The sequence below is a fragment of the Aphelocoma coerulescens genome, chromosome 2 (assembly GCF_041296385.1).
Source record: "Aphelocoma coerulescens isolate FSJ_1873_10779 chromosome 2, UR_Acoe_1.0, whole genome shotgun sequence".
Taxonomy (NCBI): Eukaryota; Metazoa; Chordata; class Aves; order Passeriformes; family Corvidae; genus Aphelocoma; species Aphelocoma coerulescens.
Window position 1 is genome coordinate 91,826,681 of NC_091015.1, and position 17,861 is coordinate 91,844,541.

General features: G+C 40.4%; 1 protein-coding gene across 2 annotated transcripts in view; it reads left to right on the forward strand.

Moving 5' to 3' along the window:
• Positions 1–17,861, forward strand: part of CTNND2 (catenin delta 2) — a 658,514-nt gene that overhangs the window by 207,140 nt on the left and 433,513 nt on the right. The window contains exon 1 of one of the 2 annotated variants that reach the window (XM_069004022.1): positions 13,490–13,772. The exons of the other annotated variant lie outside the window; for it this stretch is intronic. The gene's annotated coding sequence lies outside the window, so the exon portion shown is untranslated. Of the gene's footprint in view, positions 1–13,489; positions 13,773–17,861 lie in introns of those variants that run through there. 2 annotated transcript variants of the gene reach the window in all.

Sequence of the window (17,861 nt, forward strand, 5' to 3'; positions counted from 1 at the left end):
TGAAATTATGTTAGTACCTCCTAGTGCCTATAGTGACACCAAGTCACCATGGGCATTTTGTGTTTGGACAGTAAATTACTTTGGATAACAGAGCAAAAAGTGAAATTTCCTTATCTTCTACACTGTCATTTAGTCCTAACTTCTCTCTCATTGATACAGTTTCACATAAAGTATTCTATTCTGTGTGTGTGTTTTTCACACATTTGGTTATAAATATATAAAATTATGGTGGAATGGAAAGGAAGTGTTATTGTTTGTACTTTAAAATTTCTTATGTAAATTCCATTTTTTTTTTATTATGCTCCAAGCTGATAACACAGTTCTTGTTATTGCTACCTTTATCTTCATATAATTTTATATTTTTCTATTCCAGTATTCTCTTTAGGCCATAAGTGCGACTCTGATTTGTTTCAGTTTTCAATAACAAAGTATTAATTCTTAATGTACAGGGATGATCTGCACTTATGAACATATTCCCATTTCTAAAATGTATTTTTCCAGAAAAGTCAGTGTATTGTGATCTGATAAAAAGCACTCATACATTTTCTCTAAGTCTACAAGTCATGCATATTATAAGGCCATGTAATAATGTCAACATTTAAACAGTTCCTTAGTGACTCTTAATTGCTCGATACAGCCAGCAGCTAATTTATGAATTTAATCATGGTAAGTTTATCAAATTAAAAATATCTTCACATTGTGAAAGATATGACACATTTGGCACATGGTACTTTCTATGTCTGGGGATTTTTTTGTCTTAGATATTTCACTTAGCTACATCAAAGCATCTTCCTCATAGAAGAAATTACGAAGGTATTTGATACTTATATCTCCAGTGATAGAGCAGCAGATGACAAAATGTCTGGGGTACAGATAATTTTTCATGTCTTCTAGGCCATATCAATTTTTCCATAATTAAACACTGAGTACGAGGCTTGCAGTTTCTCTGTTTTATGCAAATCTTGAATTAAAAAATTACCTGCCATTTTTAGGTGAAATAGAATTTAGTAGGTTTGTGAAGTAGTTATCTTAATTAAAAGGAAAAAATACTGCATGGTAACTCTCTTATTTTCCATGTGAACTTCATACAATTTTAAATTTAAGTGAAGGAAAAGCACCCTTGCCCTTACTTTAGCATGGAGGAAAATAATTAGAGAGACACTCCAATAAATAACAGCAAAAGCTGTGAGAGATGGGGAAAAGAAACTGGAAAAGGCAGAATAAGAAAAATAGCTTCAAAATGTTAGGTTGCAGAGAGTCAAGAAAAACCAAGCAAGCAAACACTTTCTGCAACAAGCCTTGTGTTCAGTGCTAAATGCTTCCTATCTCTTCACCGCCTCTTGGCTTCATTAACAGTACCAGCTGCCAACAAGAGACAAACACCCCAGAAAAGGCCTTGCCCTTCTGAATGACTGAGATTTACTCGCTCATGTTTTCCTCTGTGATGCTCCACAGTCTTTAATACCAAGGTCCCAGAATGTTTCAAAGCCATGATGTACCCCCCAAAAAATGTTGCTTGTGAATTGGTGAGCGGTATAAGGAATAAAGCTGACTGCTAAAATGGTGTTTCCAAGCCCTGGTCCTGTTCAGTGAAAGACTACCCATGAGTGCGCCTCCACAGGCGCTTGTTCATGATTTCCTGCTGTAATGCTAACAGGGAATATCCCCCCAGGCTGTGGGAGCAGGGGAAATAGCCTCACTGGGCTCTATGCTCTCCTTACTCACTGCTTTCAATTGTCTTCCCACAGGCTAAATAATTTGGTTTAGGCTTATGGAGTAGTATGAATTAATCTCCAGACTGACTTTATTTCACTACTTAGTGCTAAGCAGCTGGCAAAAGACTTGTTTTTTTACTGAACCATTCCTCATTTTCTCATTGTCCTCAGTAAGATGAAGGAGCAGAAAGGTGTACATGATTATCAGTTATGATTATCACTTACTTGCATCTGCTTGAGTTCTAGATGCTTGATAAGTCTACTTGTTTTAGTGAATATGAGAAAAACCTTTTCATTAAAAAACCACAACTTTTTGATTCTTATTTTGGTACGTCTTACGGTATTAATGCAGTCTCTAAGAATATGGTGGTTGTCACATATTACCTGTTAGAATGCTGTACTACCTACAGCTATAAGTAATATAATATTCTGTAAGTTCTAAGCAGATTAATCTCTCGGTATCCTTTGCATAAGGATTTCAAGTATGGAAAAGCTTATTTAAACGGGTACAACACTTTCAGCTCATATATTTACTTCTGGGATGTGTACAGCAGCTATGTCTGCATCCCACTGTTGCATAAACATTTACCTGTTTCAGAGCTTTCAACATGAACAAGTGTAACTTCCTTCCATGATTCTGCATTTATTTGCATTTATTTTTTTGTTAGAATAAGTAAAGGCCAAATTGGATGCTGTCTAAGCTATGCAGGTCTATTAGAATCAGTTCTTCTTTTGTCCTTCAAAACAGCTCCAGCTGACAGGTATAGGGTATGTCTGCATGTGACTGAGCAGAACTGCTCTCCCTAGGTCACAGGGAGCACAAACCAGTCTGTAAGTAGAAGAAACCCAGCATATGCCTGTGCAATTAGGATTTTTTAGTTTAGAAATGTGCAGTAGGCATCACCTTCCTCATCATGAAGGAAATTTCAAAGGTAATTTACACAAATGCCTGCAGAATAGGTCTCAAGATTCTTTTAGGCAGATAAAATTGCTTGTATTCATTCAGAAAGCCCCTGTTCTCTGTCATGCCCTTGGTTGTAATCTCCATAACGTCGTAGCTGGGAGAAATTCTGTCTGTAACTAGCAAAGCATAAAAGCAACTTCATTTACAGTAATTAGGCCCTATCCACCAGTTTATGAACACACCCAAAAGACAACCCTTTTCCTCTGGAGGCCAAGGGAAGGAGACAGTCTTCCCTGAGACATGGTGTTGTCAGCTATTTCAGAGTTGTTTCAGGAGGCATAAGTTAGGGAAGACTTTAGCCATTCTTCTTTTAAATGTATACAGTGCGAAAAGGTTCTTATTAGGAGGGTTAAATTCCTTACTCTAGTAAGACATCCTGAGATATGTGTTGCTACCTTTCTGTGCCCACTCCCAGCAGGTATTTTGAATGTAGGGAGTTTGAATGTAGGTCAACACAATGTAACTTTTAATCTTCCAGTTTATAGAGATAATGTCGTCTCATAAATGTAAGTTCTTAGACCAAACAGTCTCTCGGTAGTTTCCACTAATGTTTTCTACCCCGTGTATCAGCTTGGTTTACTGGTAGCTTTTATATCACATGAGGGCAGCTACTCGAAAAGCTGAGAAACAGATTTTGAATTTAACACTCGTGGGCAAGTGTTAAAGGCTGACAGCTCAGCATGGGCCAAGACACAAGCAGAAACTCTTGCACAGTGTGTTGCCATAAAAAGAAAGGAAACAATAAATTTGCATCACAGCATGGGAAGAGGCAGTGACCAAAATCTCTTGGCATCTCTGAAGAGGGAGAAGAAAATATTGTGGCAGAGCACTCTGTGCACAGAAAAATACTGATCCACTAGATCAAAGTTACTTGGGGCTTCTTGGGCACATAAAGGTGGGGTGAAGGATATTGTAGGCAGTTATGTGTATTGTCACCCTTAAAGAATAAAAGAGGTGCTGTAGGACAGCACCCTGCTTGGGGAGGAAACTGCCCTGCCCATGCTGGAGGCACGCCTCTCCCTGCCCCGGGTACAGCTCAGCCTTGCTGCTCGCTGATGGCCACTGGAGCCAGCACCATATGCTAAAAGCAGAGCTGGAATTCAGCCCCTGCACTCATGGGCAGGGGTGTGTGCCCTCGGTGGGCAGTGAAGGTCTGGCACTCCAGCCTGTTGGTGCTGCACAGGAAATGGTAGGTCTGGCTTCCAGTCTGAATTGAAATAGTTGGGTGTTTTGGGGACACTGGTGTTTTTTGGGGTGCTAATTGCCTCATATGGTATATTTTGAAGTGGAAAGAGGCAATTTGCAATCTGGATTTAAAAAAATATACCACTGTGGTTCATGCTTACTGCACTATAAGTAACTAGCAACACAGTTTCCAATAGTGTGTGCAGAAAGGGTAGTAGGTGTTATTTCTTCACAAAATACTGTTGCATTTGTTTGAGGACACAGGCAGAGAGATAACATGCCAACAGAGGGAATAGTGTGCTTGAGTGTTGATGGGATTTTTGTTTTTCCTTAAGGGAACTGGATTTACTGTAAGGAGAGGTAAGTGAGCAAAGTGAAAGAATAAGGGAGTGATTGAGAAGAGAGGAAGAAAAAGACGGAGCTGCAGAGTGAAGACAAAGTGTGAAAAGAACATTATTTAAATGTAACATTGTTGTTAGAGTGAATGCATTATCGACTGGACAATGTTAGCAGAAGTTTAAATAACTTAATTGGTCTGTTAATCATTGTCCAAGCTGCTTTCTCTTGGGTGCACATAACATTGTTTCTTGGGTTTTGCAGCAAATATTCCACAGGTAGAATGCGAAGCCTTTAGTATTTGCTATGATAATATGTGACCATACTTCAGAACTTCCTGTTCTACAAAATGACTATATCCATAATAAAACTTATGAAACAGATGTACTGTGTGCTTTTAGGAGGAAAAAACCCAAACACCTAAACCAAACCAAACCAAACCAAAACCACACCTCTATCCTTATCTGACTAAAAACTTAAACTGAAACCCCAGCAGCCAAGCAGTCATGACTGTCCAAAAGAAATCCCTGAAACAGATTTATTTTGTACCTGATATGACTGCTGTAGCAAGTGAAGGTTAATGTGCCTGTCACCTCAAAAGGAATGGTGGGTGTGGTCATTAACAGGCGCCTCTCTCTCTCCTGTTAGTATCAGTCTCATACACCTTTCTGAACATCAGATTCACTCCCAGCTTTTTCTGTTCTCTTTTTGTCCCTCAGCCTCCACAACTCCCTTCTGATCAAGTTAAGTTGTTTTCATTTGCGGCAATCATTCATCAGTTTATTCTGAGTACTTCTACAGCCAAAACAGAAATCCATTAAATCTATATAGCAGTTTAATCTCAACCAATAATTACCCATTAATCTTGCTGGAAATACACATTTTCTTCAGCCCATTGCCAAGGCACAAGCTTGAGGAAAAAAAGTGAAGTATTTAATCAGTTTTTTAAACTTTGTTCATGACAAATTATGGCTGACAGATTAAAAAACTAGGTCCACTGCATTGGTGTGCATTCAGTTTTTAAAAAGTGATTAACTATATATGCCAAGCTGTCAAAGAAATTTTGCATGAAAAAAGAGGCATTGCTAACATTATTATGTCTGTGCCCAATGATTTTATAATGTCCATTTTAAATATACATGGAAAAAAAGTCAGCACCGTACAGTAATTTTTAAAAAATGGAGTTTTGTCACTATCAATAGAGAAGCCTGAAACATCTTTTATGCTCAGTCACACCCTCCCCCAGTTTTTTCTCCCATAGGTTTTATTTTAAAAACACTTTTGTCTTTCCCTCTAAAATTTTAGTTACATCTGCTAGCTAATTGAATTGAACACAGATTTTGGCTTTTCTGTCCTGAAGAACTTCTCCTTATTCTTGCTCTCCCATCAAACCATGGCTGCGTCCTGGGAGACACAGTTTTCCAGTGCAGTTGGATTTGCTGACACAGGTAGGTCATGGCCTAGGTTGTTTTAGAAGTCCCACACTTGCTAAATAATTCTACCTATTTTATGGCTATTTGCCTAATACCCAGTTTCTGTGGAGTTGGTGAAGTGTCTGACAAAAGGTCAAATTGATTGCACTGCTTCTCTCTGTTGAATTTCTGCTGCTTCCCGATGCTGCTGTCAAGTATATCTTCACTTCTGATTGATTTTCTTAATTCAAAAATTGATGCAAAAAGTCTTTTCTAATGAAAAGCATGTTTGTCAATATTCACCACTCCCTTTATGGATTTCTGTTGTGTTGTTACTTTGACTACTAGCTCCTGACCTGTTTATATCCTGGTTTGCTTGAAAACCCAAATCTTCATTCTCCAAATGTGTAGTTTCATTTTCAAGATCTTTTTGGGAGCAGAAAGCAGCCTCATGCTACCAGACCCGTACTGTATTTTTATATTCAGAAAGAGAAGAAAAACAACCTGTTGTGAGCAGCAAGTCTTTATTTCTGGTCAGACATGAATTCCCAGATAAAAGGATATATTTCTTCTTTGCCTTGTGACACAAAGTCAGATTTTAAAAGCCTTCTACTTGTTCAAAGTGACTTGGAGGCTGAAGAAGTGACACTGTGTAAGACTGTATATGACACACACTGCTGCTGTGCACTTTTCTGTGCATTCAAACTATTGAGTCTTGAACTCTTTTTAGTTTGATAGAAAACCCATCATAATGTTTGACTATTACAAAGCTTCAGCATCACAGATGTTGAACTTTTCTTGATGCTTGTATACATCATACAAGATGAAGCAAGTGAAACTGTGTTACAGACCTTGTTTTGTGTTGTGGTGATGAATCATTTCTGCCACTGATCACCACACAAGCAAGGGAGTACATGGCTGAAATAACACATTTTCACATTTCATTTGTTAGTTCCAATATTGATTTAATCTTTTTCCAATACACCCTTAGACTTTCTTTGCAGTTAAATACAGCAACTTTTGAGGATTCCTCTATTCAAACAATAATTTTTAACTAAAAAAGATCTTATCATTCAAGTGAAAATAGCACACATTACCCAGTCGTCCAGGAGTTTATACAGTTGAGCACATCCTCTCACTAATTTGGTTTTCCAGGATTCTGTACTGTTGAGGTGAGGTGTAATAAGAATGCACATTTAAAAGCACCTTCCCTCTCTACATTTGTTACTGTTGTCCTAGAAGGATGTGAACTCGAACTCTGAACTGGCATCAAATTTGAAAGATCAGATTCTGATCAGGAAATCTTTACTAACAACTTGTTGATGTGAGGGAAGTGAATTGGTAGTCCAAGAGGAGACTGGTGACAAGTGGTATTCCTCAGTGATTGGTATCGGGACTGGTGATGTTCAGCATCTTTGTTGGCAACGTGGACACTGGGACAGAGTTCACCCTTAGCAGGTTTGCAGATGACACCAAGCTGAGTGATGTGATCAACACAACAGAAAGAAGGGATACCATCCAGCAGGACCTGGATGAACTTGAGAGGTGGACCTTTGCAAACCTCATGAAGTTCACCAAGGCCAAGTGCGAGGTGCTGCACTTGAGTCAGGGCAATCCCACACATAAATATAGGCTGGGTGGAGAATGGATTGAGAGTAGCCCTGTTAAGAAGGACTTGGGGGTATTGGTGGACAATAAGCTTGACATGAGTTGACAATATGCACTTGCAGCCCAGAAGGCCAACTGTATCCTGATATGCATCAAAGGAAGCAGGACCAGGAGATCAATGGATGTGATTCTGCCTGTCTGGTCTGCTCTTGTGAGACCTGACCTGGAGTGCTGCATCCAGCTGTGGAGTCCCAAATAAAGACAGGGACCTGTTGGATTGAGTCAAGAGGAAGGCCACAAAGATGCTCAGAGGGCTGTAGCACCTCTCATATGAAGACCGACTGGAGGAGTGAGTGGAGGCTGTTCAGCCTGCAGAAGATAAGGCTCCAGGAAGACCTTAGAGCACCTTCCAGTACCTAAAGGAGGCCTACAGGAAAGCAAGAGAGGGACTCGTTACAAGGGCATGTAGTGACAGGACAAGGAGGAATGGCCCTAAGCTGAAGGGTGGCAGGTTTAGGTTAGATATGAGGAAGAAGTTCTTTACAATGTGGGCGGTGAGGCACTGGAACAGGTTGCCCAGAGAGATTGGGGATGCCCCATCTCTGGAAGTGTTCAAAGTCCAGCATGGATGGGTCACTGTGCAGCCTGGTCTAGTGGAAGGTGTTCCTGCCCATGGAGGGGAGGGTTGAAACTACATGATCTTCAAGCTCACTTCCAACCAAAACTACTCTACAATTCTGTGATTTTTTCTTCTTATCCTAATGAATTGTATTCTGCATCGTTGGGCATCTAGTAGATTTTTCTCATGTTGTGAACAGGCAGTGAAGCTCTTCTGGATGACTTAACTAGGAGTAATGCCTACCAGTGCACCAATTTTCTTCTGTTTTAGCTATAGATGTTCAAGATGAAATATTACAAGTAAATTACAGGCTGCAAACCAGTCTCATTTGTGCTCATTGCAATATAGCCATAAATGCACATAGATTGTAGAAACAGAATATTCTTTTGAGGGAGAATTTCTTCAATTTCTCCTATTTTTGCTGCATAAGTCAACAACCAAGATTTGAAAACAAGCGGGAAAAATTCCCCAGAGTCATGGCTTCTGTGTCCTGTTTTTATGCTTGCATTATATCTTTACAACAGTAAGGAGTACTAAGTACAGAACAGCACTGACCATTAAGCTTTGCCTATGAGATGTGGGCAGTGTGGGTTTCTTGAGACTAAGGTTATCTATCAGATCCCATGGTTCTGATGGTGATTAAATCATCAACAGAAAAAATAGGCAGATTGCACTGTCTGGAATAACCTACTTCATTTTTGCCTTTTTTTGTCCCATCCCACTTCTCTAATACAGTGCTCAGAGCAGCTTGCTGTAACAAGGCTCTGCATAGGCCAGGTGATCTTGCAGACATTCATATTCTCTCCAAGAAACTGGGATTATCTTCAGCATGCCTTCTGAAATTGTTTTGCTTTCTACTGTGTGACTTAAAAGTGGCTCACATTCTGCGAAGTTCTTGCTACGTGTTAAAAACATTTAACAATACTTACAAAGATGATACAAAGTAGTAAGAAATGTCCTAGTAGTTCTTTCAACTAAGCTAGTTAGAAAATAGGCATGTTCTCTTCTTGCTTACTGTTACTGAATTGGTTATTCCCCGAAACAGGGAAACAGAGTTAAGTCTTAAAGACTCTGTGGCCTGTAAAATTATTTTAAAATAATTCTGCTATTCATTAGTGTTACAGAACATAAAGAACAAAAGTTGGTGGAAATAAGCGCTATCTATTACTGTTTGTTCAGACCCTGAAAAAAGCTTTCTTCATTCATTATGCAAGAAAAATATTCCTGTTTATTCAGTTTGCCTGAGCTTAGTATGTCACGGAGAAAAAATTGTAGGGATCTGCAGAGCCACCATGCCCAGTACCATACAAACCCCTTACTTACTCTTAGAGTGGTCATCCCCACAGGATTATCAAATCAAGAGAGAAACATGAGTAAAATATAGTAAGAGACTGTGACAGACGCCTGAGCTTCTGAAAAACATCTGAAGTTTCACAGTACTTGCACGACTATTTCACAGTAACTTAGTGTCCCAGATCAGAAAATGTTACTAGAGAGAAAGGAAAGATTCTGGAATAATCTCTGTCTGCATATGCATAGATTGTCAAGCAGAAAACCAGCAAAGTGTCCCTTTGAAAGGGTTTAGGAGGAAAAAACCCTGCCAAAACTTGGTACAGAAACTACTTCAGTAAATATCTTTATTTGCTTTATGTCATTTAAATGAAATAATCTCATTTCTGGTTGGTACAGTGGTTTATCCTGTGCATGGGTCCTGTTGGCTCATTACACACATTTAAGGGTAACCCAAGCTAACCCTTGACTCTGGCCTTCATACAACTGCTTTGAAATGTTTACAGATTTATCTTTTCTGAAAACATAGATTTCAGTATTGATGTTTTCCATTCAAATTACAATTAATCCACCTAGGCACTACACTCTTGATGTTTGGAGATGTTTTAAATGATTCTTGATGAGCCAATGTTAAAAGAATGGGAATGTGCATTTGTGTAGATTAAAGTGAGGTGTGGATGTTAGCATAAAAACACTGAATTGTGGTTCAGAGATAACCGTTCATGTGCTGCATAAATGAAAGAAAAATCACACAATCTCCTTTCTCAGCATTCCAACTAAAAGGCAGTTTTCCTTTTATTCCAGTAGTTCAGGAATACATTATAGGGTTTCTTTCTGTTTCTCTTTGCTCAAACTCTCAAAGTTTGCACAGCTTCAATGAGTCAAATACTAACAGAGCACTTAAGGAGTTGATCAATTTTAAGTGTGTAGGAATTTCTGTGATTCAGAAAAGGTAGGTATTCTACCTGTATCCAGGAACAGTATATGGGTTTGAAATGGAAATAGTTTTCCTCCACTTTCGTCAATCAGTTTTATGAGAGATAGGATCCCTTTATATAAAGATAGCAGTCTGCACAAATGTCAAATGATTGAACAACTCTTTCATGAATATGTGGCAATCCATTTTAATACTAGTCATTGATTTTGGCAACGAGAGTGAAATCCGTTTCAATTGTATTGATAGATTAAATTTCTCTATTAGATATACTGCAAAATTGCATGTGTATTGTGCACTGCTGCAGTAGACTTTATAGTACCTGTTTTCTTATTTTTTCAACAGAGCTTTCCTGAGGTGGTGATGCATATTAGCTCATTGAGATGAAACAGGATGGTCGTTCACAGCATTTTAATGAAAGAGAACATGCTCAGGCTGCTATGTAATTAACTATCCCTTTGAGATATTCTTGCATGTGGAGTAGATTTTTTTCCTATTAAATTACTATTTATTTGTAACCTTTAATGTATCATAAACAGTCTTTTTTTTCTACATCCTAAGCAGCACTGAAGAACAACAATAAACTGTTGTATTGCTCTCCTTAAATGACACTTACAGCTTGGCAGAGTTACAAGGAAGCTGGTAGCTTTGCCATTCAGGAGCTAAAATAAAGGACTTATCCGTTGCTCCCAGCAACATTTTACTTCCTTGAAATTTTAGAAATACAATTAACTGTTGGATTTTCCCCTTCCAAAAGTTGCTGGGAGAAGTAGCTGATTGTGTCCATTATTGTTGTTGTTGTTGTTACTATTATTATTTCATTGGCCTTGGCAGTTGTTTAAAATAAGTTTCTAATTCTAAACCTCTGAACCTGCTTTGGTTCCTTACCTCTCTTCCCTTTTGGGAGGAAGGTGAGGGCAACCCCTGCACCTGTGTCTGCCCCAGGCAGTGCACATAAACCCAGGGAAGATTGGTAGAAGCCAAGTCAGCTATTTTTTGTCCCTTCAGACCCTGAAATACTGCTTTTCCTTCCTCAATGTTGTATGCTGTGTCCTGTCGAATCAAGCAAAAGTTGACCACAGCTTCACTGTGATATTTTGAGAGAAGGCTACTGAAGTGTGCAGTGAAATTTTATTACTCCCAATCAGTAGTGGTAAATATTAATGATAGGGGATGTTAAGAACATGGTCATTGTGGTTCAGAGAAAGGGGTGGCTCTTTGTAAGTAGAAAGGAGCTGGTTTTTTAAGACTGGGATTGAATATGGAATTTTAGAAGGCTGAAATGCAAGCCTCTAGTCCAGTCCTGCAGCCTTTTACCTAAATATTGGCAGCAAATAACAAAGGCTGTGTGCAAGGAATTATTTTTAAATGAAAATGGGTATAAAAATTGCATAAAAAACCTTGGGAAGGACTCATTTTGGAGTCTAAGCTGACAAGTTTATTCACACAACGTATTTGACTATGAAGCTTAATATTTATGTGAAAGGGAAGGCTATTTTTCCTGGCAGGATCTTTGTATACAAAATAATGGATCAGTTGTTTTCCACCAGCGTTCAGATCACAGAGGTGTTGACCAATGGAAATGTGTGGACTGAATAAGGCAGTTTAGCAAGAAATTCTCAGGAGCAAGTTAAATCTTTTTGACTTCAGCAGAATAATTGAACCACTTTAACATTTGCACCATGCCAAAAAAACACCACCAATCTTTTATGAGCATAATTACCCCATGGGGGTCTTGCCTGGGGTTGTAGAAATTTGTCATGAATATTGATTTTCATTTCCACCTTTGGCATCTTGATCCTTGACCCAAGAGCTCTCAGAGTTCAGGGTGCACACACAGTCTTGCTGCATTCAGCAGCAGGAATGCTGTACATAGATTTGTTCCTAGCAACGTGCTTTGGAGGGTCAGAGTTGTCCCTCTTGGAGGCTGGGCCAGGCATTTGCCTTAGCTTGTGACCTTGCCACCTGTTGCTTTGCACTTATCTAAAAATTTGAATGTAAGTAAGTTTTATTTTCTAGATGACTGTGTATTTAAAAGTTTTACAGCTTCAGGTTGTACAGTCTGCAAAGCAGAAGCTTAAAAGAAAAATTTAAAGAAAGAATATATGCCCCAAAATGCAATGTTGCATATTGTAAGAGACTGATAAGACCTGTAAGACTGATGGTGAGTTTAATTCATTCAGTGTCAAGTTATGCTATGAATAGAATCATAGAATGTCTGAGCTGGAAAGAACCCACAAGGAACACCAACCCCTGGCCCTGCACAGGCCAGCCCCAAGACATCACACCCTGTGCCTGAGAGCATTGTCCAAATGCTTCTTGAACTCTGTCAGGCTGGTGCTGTGATTGCTTCCCTGGGGAGCTGTTCCAGTGCCCAACCACCCTCTGGGTGAAGAACCTTATTCTAATATCCAGCCTAAACCTCCCATGACACAACCTTAGGCTATTCCCTCAGGTTCTGTCACAGGTCACCACAGAGAAGAGATCAGTGCCTACCCTTCCTCTTCTCCTCGTGAGGAAGTTGTAACTGCAGTGAGGTTTCCCCTCAGTCTCCTCCAGGCTGAACAGACCGAGTGACCTCATACACTCCTCATGCAGCTTTCCCTCAAGGCCTTTCACCATCCTCATGGCTCTCCTTTGGATACTCTGTACAAGCTTACCGTCTTTTTTATATTGCAGCACCCAAAACTGCCCCCAGCACTCGAGGTGAGGCCGCCCCAGTGCAGAGCAGAGCAGGACAATCCCCTCCCTTGCCCGGCTGGTGATGCTGTGCCTGATGACCCCCAGGACACACTTGGCCCTCCTGGCTGCCAGGGCACTGCTGACTCGGATTCCCCTTGCCATCGACCAGGATCCCCAGGTCCTTTCCGTGGCGCTGATTTCCAGCCTCTCGTTCCCCAGTCTGTGCATACACCCAGGGTTGCCCCGTCCCAGATGCAGAATCCAGCAGTTTCCCTTGTTAAACCTAACAGGGTTGGTGATTGCCCAGCCCTCAAATTTGTTCAGTAGTATCTTATCGACTTCCCTCAATTAGAAAACCTAAATGACTATACATATATGTGGAGATTGATCTGCACTCTGGCGGAAAAAAACCATAAATTGCTGAAAACATGTGGCTGAGCCCGTGGCAGGGCCAGGGGCCGCAGCCCCCGCCCGGCTCCCAGCCCCGTGTCGCCGAGGGCTGCTTCCCCGAGCCGCTGTCGCGATCGCTGCGGCGGGTCCGGCGGTGACGGGGGCGCGGGGGGCTCGCCCCGCCGTTGCCATGGCGCCCTTTGTGCCCGCGGAGCGCCTCCTCCGGCCCGCCCGCGCCGCCCCCGGCCCGGCAGCTGCCGCCGCTGCCCGCGGCCCGCCCCGCCCCGCCCCGCCCCGCCACAGCGCACGGCGGCGCGGGCTGCCCCTCGCTGTGGGCTGCCCCTCGTTTGTGGGCTGCCCCTCGCTGTGGGCTGCCCCTCGCTGTGGGCTGCCCCTTGTTGTCGGCCGCCGCTGCCGCCGCGCTCCGCCCGCGCACGGGGAATGGCCGGCCGCGGGCGTTTCCAAGTTTCTTTTTGGAAGTGTTAAAAGGAAAGAGAGAGGGAATTAGGAAGAAAAAGAGTAGAGCTGCTTGAGCTGCCGCTCCGGAGAGGAGGGAAAGTCGGCTCGGCGGTGAGGAGGCTTCTCAGGGCGCAGCTGAAGTGATTGAGGAGATTAATTTACAAGTGGGCGACAAAAGGTAAAGCCTTAAAGATGGATCGCTTGTGTGAGATGGAATGGGAGCTTTCGTGGAAAGGTTTATGACTTGTTTTAAAACGTCAGCTTTGAATGTCTTACGGATGTTTTTCGACTTCAAAATGCTGTAAGTCTCTTACCCAAGAGTAAAAAGGTAGTATAATTGGCCAGATTTTAAGAGTTCACATTAAAAGCAAGAAAGTAAATGTTACTCTTCAGTACCTTATTTCCCCCAAATGCCTCGTGTTCTTATTCAGCAACAGTTGATTTGACCGCGGTTATTTCTTGGTGCGACCCGCCTAAAGCAAAGCTTTAAGAAAATCAGTAATTTCACTGAGTTAAAATACTTCAACCAGCCGATCTTCCTTGTGCAAAAATGTATTTCTGTAGATGCGTGCTTTTGAGTTTGCAGACCTGTTGCTTTGTACTTTCACCCTAGAAAATGTTCTCAGTAAAATACCACATCAGCTGTAGTGATATCTCTTTTCCGATCACAGTTTTAAGTAGGTGAGAACGGGATTTGCATTTTTTGTAATTATGTTGAGCCTTTCAGACTTTGCTGAGCTTTTCAGGAAGATTTTTTTTTTTTTTAATGCGTCAGCTAATTTGAAAAAATAATGCATGGTTATGACCTGCTGGTTTCATCTGGTGCTGCCCAAGTCCCAGGGAAATGTGGCTGACTATTCAAGGGATTAAATAAATGAATTTCAAGTGAAAGTAAGTTGTGTGGAAAAAGTCCCGACATCCTTCTTTGACACAGGTCTGTGTACTTGTTGAAGTAACAGTTCAATGGTTTGATCTTTTAGCTGAATTAAGTGAAATACATAAAATATAAAAACAAACCACCCTTCCCTATGTCTAGTACTCTCTACCAACAACAGCAACAAAGCTTTTAGAGAATATTGTTTTTCTGTATTATTCCTGACTCAAAACACTGCAGGAATGTGTTATTGTGGAGTAACACTGTTTACTAGGTGACTGCATTTGTGAGATCAAAGGAAAAACGTGTACCCTCCCAAAGTCCATAATGAATAAAACGCATGACTTTGAGGGAACTTTCTTCTGATATAATTCGTTTTTATCAGTTAAAATAGGAAACAAGAGATTGTCTAGATCAAAATGTTGTAACTACTCAATGTTAAGCTAAGTGCTGGGGGTGTTTGTGGTGTGGATTTCGGGGGTTTTTTTCCCTTTTTTCTTCTTCTGGTAATCTATTCATCTTAAAAAAAAATCTTTCTTCAGATGTACCCATCTTTAGTAGACCAAAAGAACTACTGTAATTACTTCAAGATCAAATTTTATTTCAAAAAAAGTTTAGTAAAACAAATTTAATATTTGACTAGTGCTTAGTAGTTTAAGTGCTGTGTGCAGTTGATCCAAGCTTGTTCCTACTTGATCCAACTAGTCATTTTAACCAGTTTGTATCACTAGACTGATTTTAGTAAGACTGCTTGACTCGTTACATGGTATTTTTCAGTTGATTGTGGTGTCTTCAAGCATGCTCATTACTGTGGATTCTTTCTGTAGATTTCTAATTGCAGACAATGTAATTTTAGTGGCTTCTGAAGTCATGTGCAGAAACTGGCTATCTTCTTCCTCTCCCTCCTAAGATGTGCTGCATAAAGGCCCCAGCTGGTCTCGACTGTGAGAAGAACATTAAAGTGACTTAGAAACACTCATGAAGTGCTCGTGAAGCCTGTGGTGTCAGAGCAGTACCTGAAGTTGTTACAGCAGTTAATTCCAGCCTCCTTTTCTAAAGTCCTCTGAGTCAGGTGTAGAAATAAAAATTCAGTGAAGTTCCTAATAGAGTGTGCTCTCAGTGGAACCTCCTGCGGTTGATAAATATTTCAAGAAGCTGAAAGTTAGTGATACATTTTAAATGCACTGCTAAGCTGAGATACTTCATGGTCCTTTGCATACACATTTGCATTATTCATTTGTGCTGTGCAGGTAGATAATGGGCCAAATCTATCTTTGGTATTACTCCACTGATCTCTGAGTAACTGAGCTAATTCAACCATATGTGTACATCTTGCATTTTGGAAGTCCAAGGCAAAGTTGGAATTACTTTGGCGATTTTATTATACAGATAAGAGTTGTTTCTATACTAACTATTAATCTTCAGTAGCTTAGGCATTTCTTCATTACGATAATTGTAAGCAGAAGGTATAATTTAATTTTTCTTCTTTTTTTGAAAAAAACGCCATGTTTAGTGTTTTATTTGCTGAATCTGAAGTGGCTGAGAGATGTGACAAACCAGCTTTCTGTCACTGGTAAAAATTCATCCTAATAACCTACTAACTTAGAAGTTCTTCACACACTTCCTTGTACCATGATACACTCTCTCTGCATGTTTTAAAGTCTTCCATGCCTGGGTCCATGCTACTGATGTGCTGCATTTGTGTGCATGCAAGTATGCAAACTGTACGTGTATCTGTATTTTAAATAACTAGGCACTTGCTTTAACTTACAATGAGAGGCAGAGGTAACAGAAAGTGGAAAGCCTTGATCTGTCAGGATGCACTAGATTTAAAATGCTGACACTGGGCAGGTCATTCAGATGGCAGAGTATGTAATGCCTTTGATGGAAGCTACTATCCCTACATTTAAATCTGTACATGAAAGAGGTTATTGTTTGTGGGGGAGCTTTCCCCCTTTCCCCTCTCTCCCCCCTTTTCCCCCTTTCCCCCTTTTCCCGATGTTGTAGATATTTTAATGACAAATTTAACTCTTTTAATTTTAAGATCCAGAGAGATCCTTTCAGAAGACCCTTAGCATGGGGTTCGTGCTATTATGAATACTTTCTGCCAGAGATCAAGGCCTTTATAATGGCATTCTCAGAATGCTCATGCCAGTAATTGGCTTTTGAAAAAGCTAACCTGAAAATTAAAGGAGGAACTGGAGGAACTTTGTCCTCCCAGCTGTGAAAAACATGAAAAAAATCTCCGTCAGTGTTGAATGCTGCAGTTTTAGGAAGAAAAAAGTAAGTGGAAACACAACTGCATGTCAGTAGTTGAAGCAAGGCTCTATTTAGTGCACCCTGTGTCTAACATTTTCTAATGACAGTGTGCACAGCCAGGTATCCTTTGTTTGATCACAGCACAGTGGAGCAAATCAGAACCTGGGAGTCAATAAGAAAAACACCTGTACATTTAGGATGTTGCCAAGGAATTATCACCGTTGTATGTAATTCCTGTTAAGACCAGTTCTAAAAGTTTTATTCTCAGTGGAATGAAACATGTTGAAGCCAAATAACTTTCGCAGCTTTAGCAGTTGTCAGAGAAGCTCAGAGTTGGGACACCTCTCTCTGTTGTGCTAAGGAAGTCTGTAAAAGTCTATTGAGACTGCAATAAGCATTTATTGACATTTTCTTCTAAAACTATAGCCAGAGAAATATTATCTTTTTGAACTGTTGAGCAATTACATTAAATTGTTTGGTGATCAGCAGACACTCAGATGCCATCATGTTTTTGCTTTTTTTTCTAGTGCTGGCATCAGTTTTCCTGGTAGTAATGAATAATGATTTTTTTTTTTTTTTTTTTTTAAAGAAAACTCGAGTTCTTCTAAATAGCATTATGATGAACAGATGTGAACCATGTGTTTGAGATATTTTGATTGTGTAATAAATAAATTAATACTGATTATTGCCATTCTCTTAGCTTTGTGCAAGTGTTGTGTAAAGATACGTACATGTGGAGTGGTACCAAGCAGTCAGTTTGGAAACTGAGGGCAGAAGATGCCTTTGCTTTCTAAGACATACAGGTTCTTGTTCTGGCAGATGCTCAGGGCTATTTCACCTGGAACATGTACCCGTTCCTTGTGATGTTTGCATGCACAATGGCTCGAAGGAGATGTTGGTTGCCGTGGTGGGAAAAAGGCAGGCTGCTTGTCCAGCCTACTGCATGGCCCAGCAGACTACATATAAGTAACAGCATCTCTTCTACAGCCTTGGTTGTGCAGTTGCTCATTTTTATTTCGTGAACCCACTGCACAGTTAGAATCTGCAGTTAATCTGAAGTCTGATAAATTCGTGTTTGCTTTTCTGTGTTTCCAACTCTTCCAACTTTTCTTAGCTGATAAGTCCATGAATGTG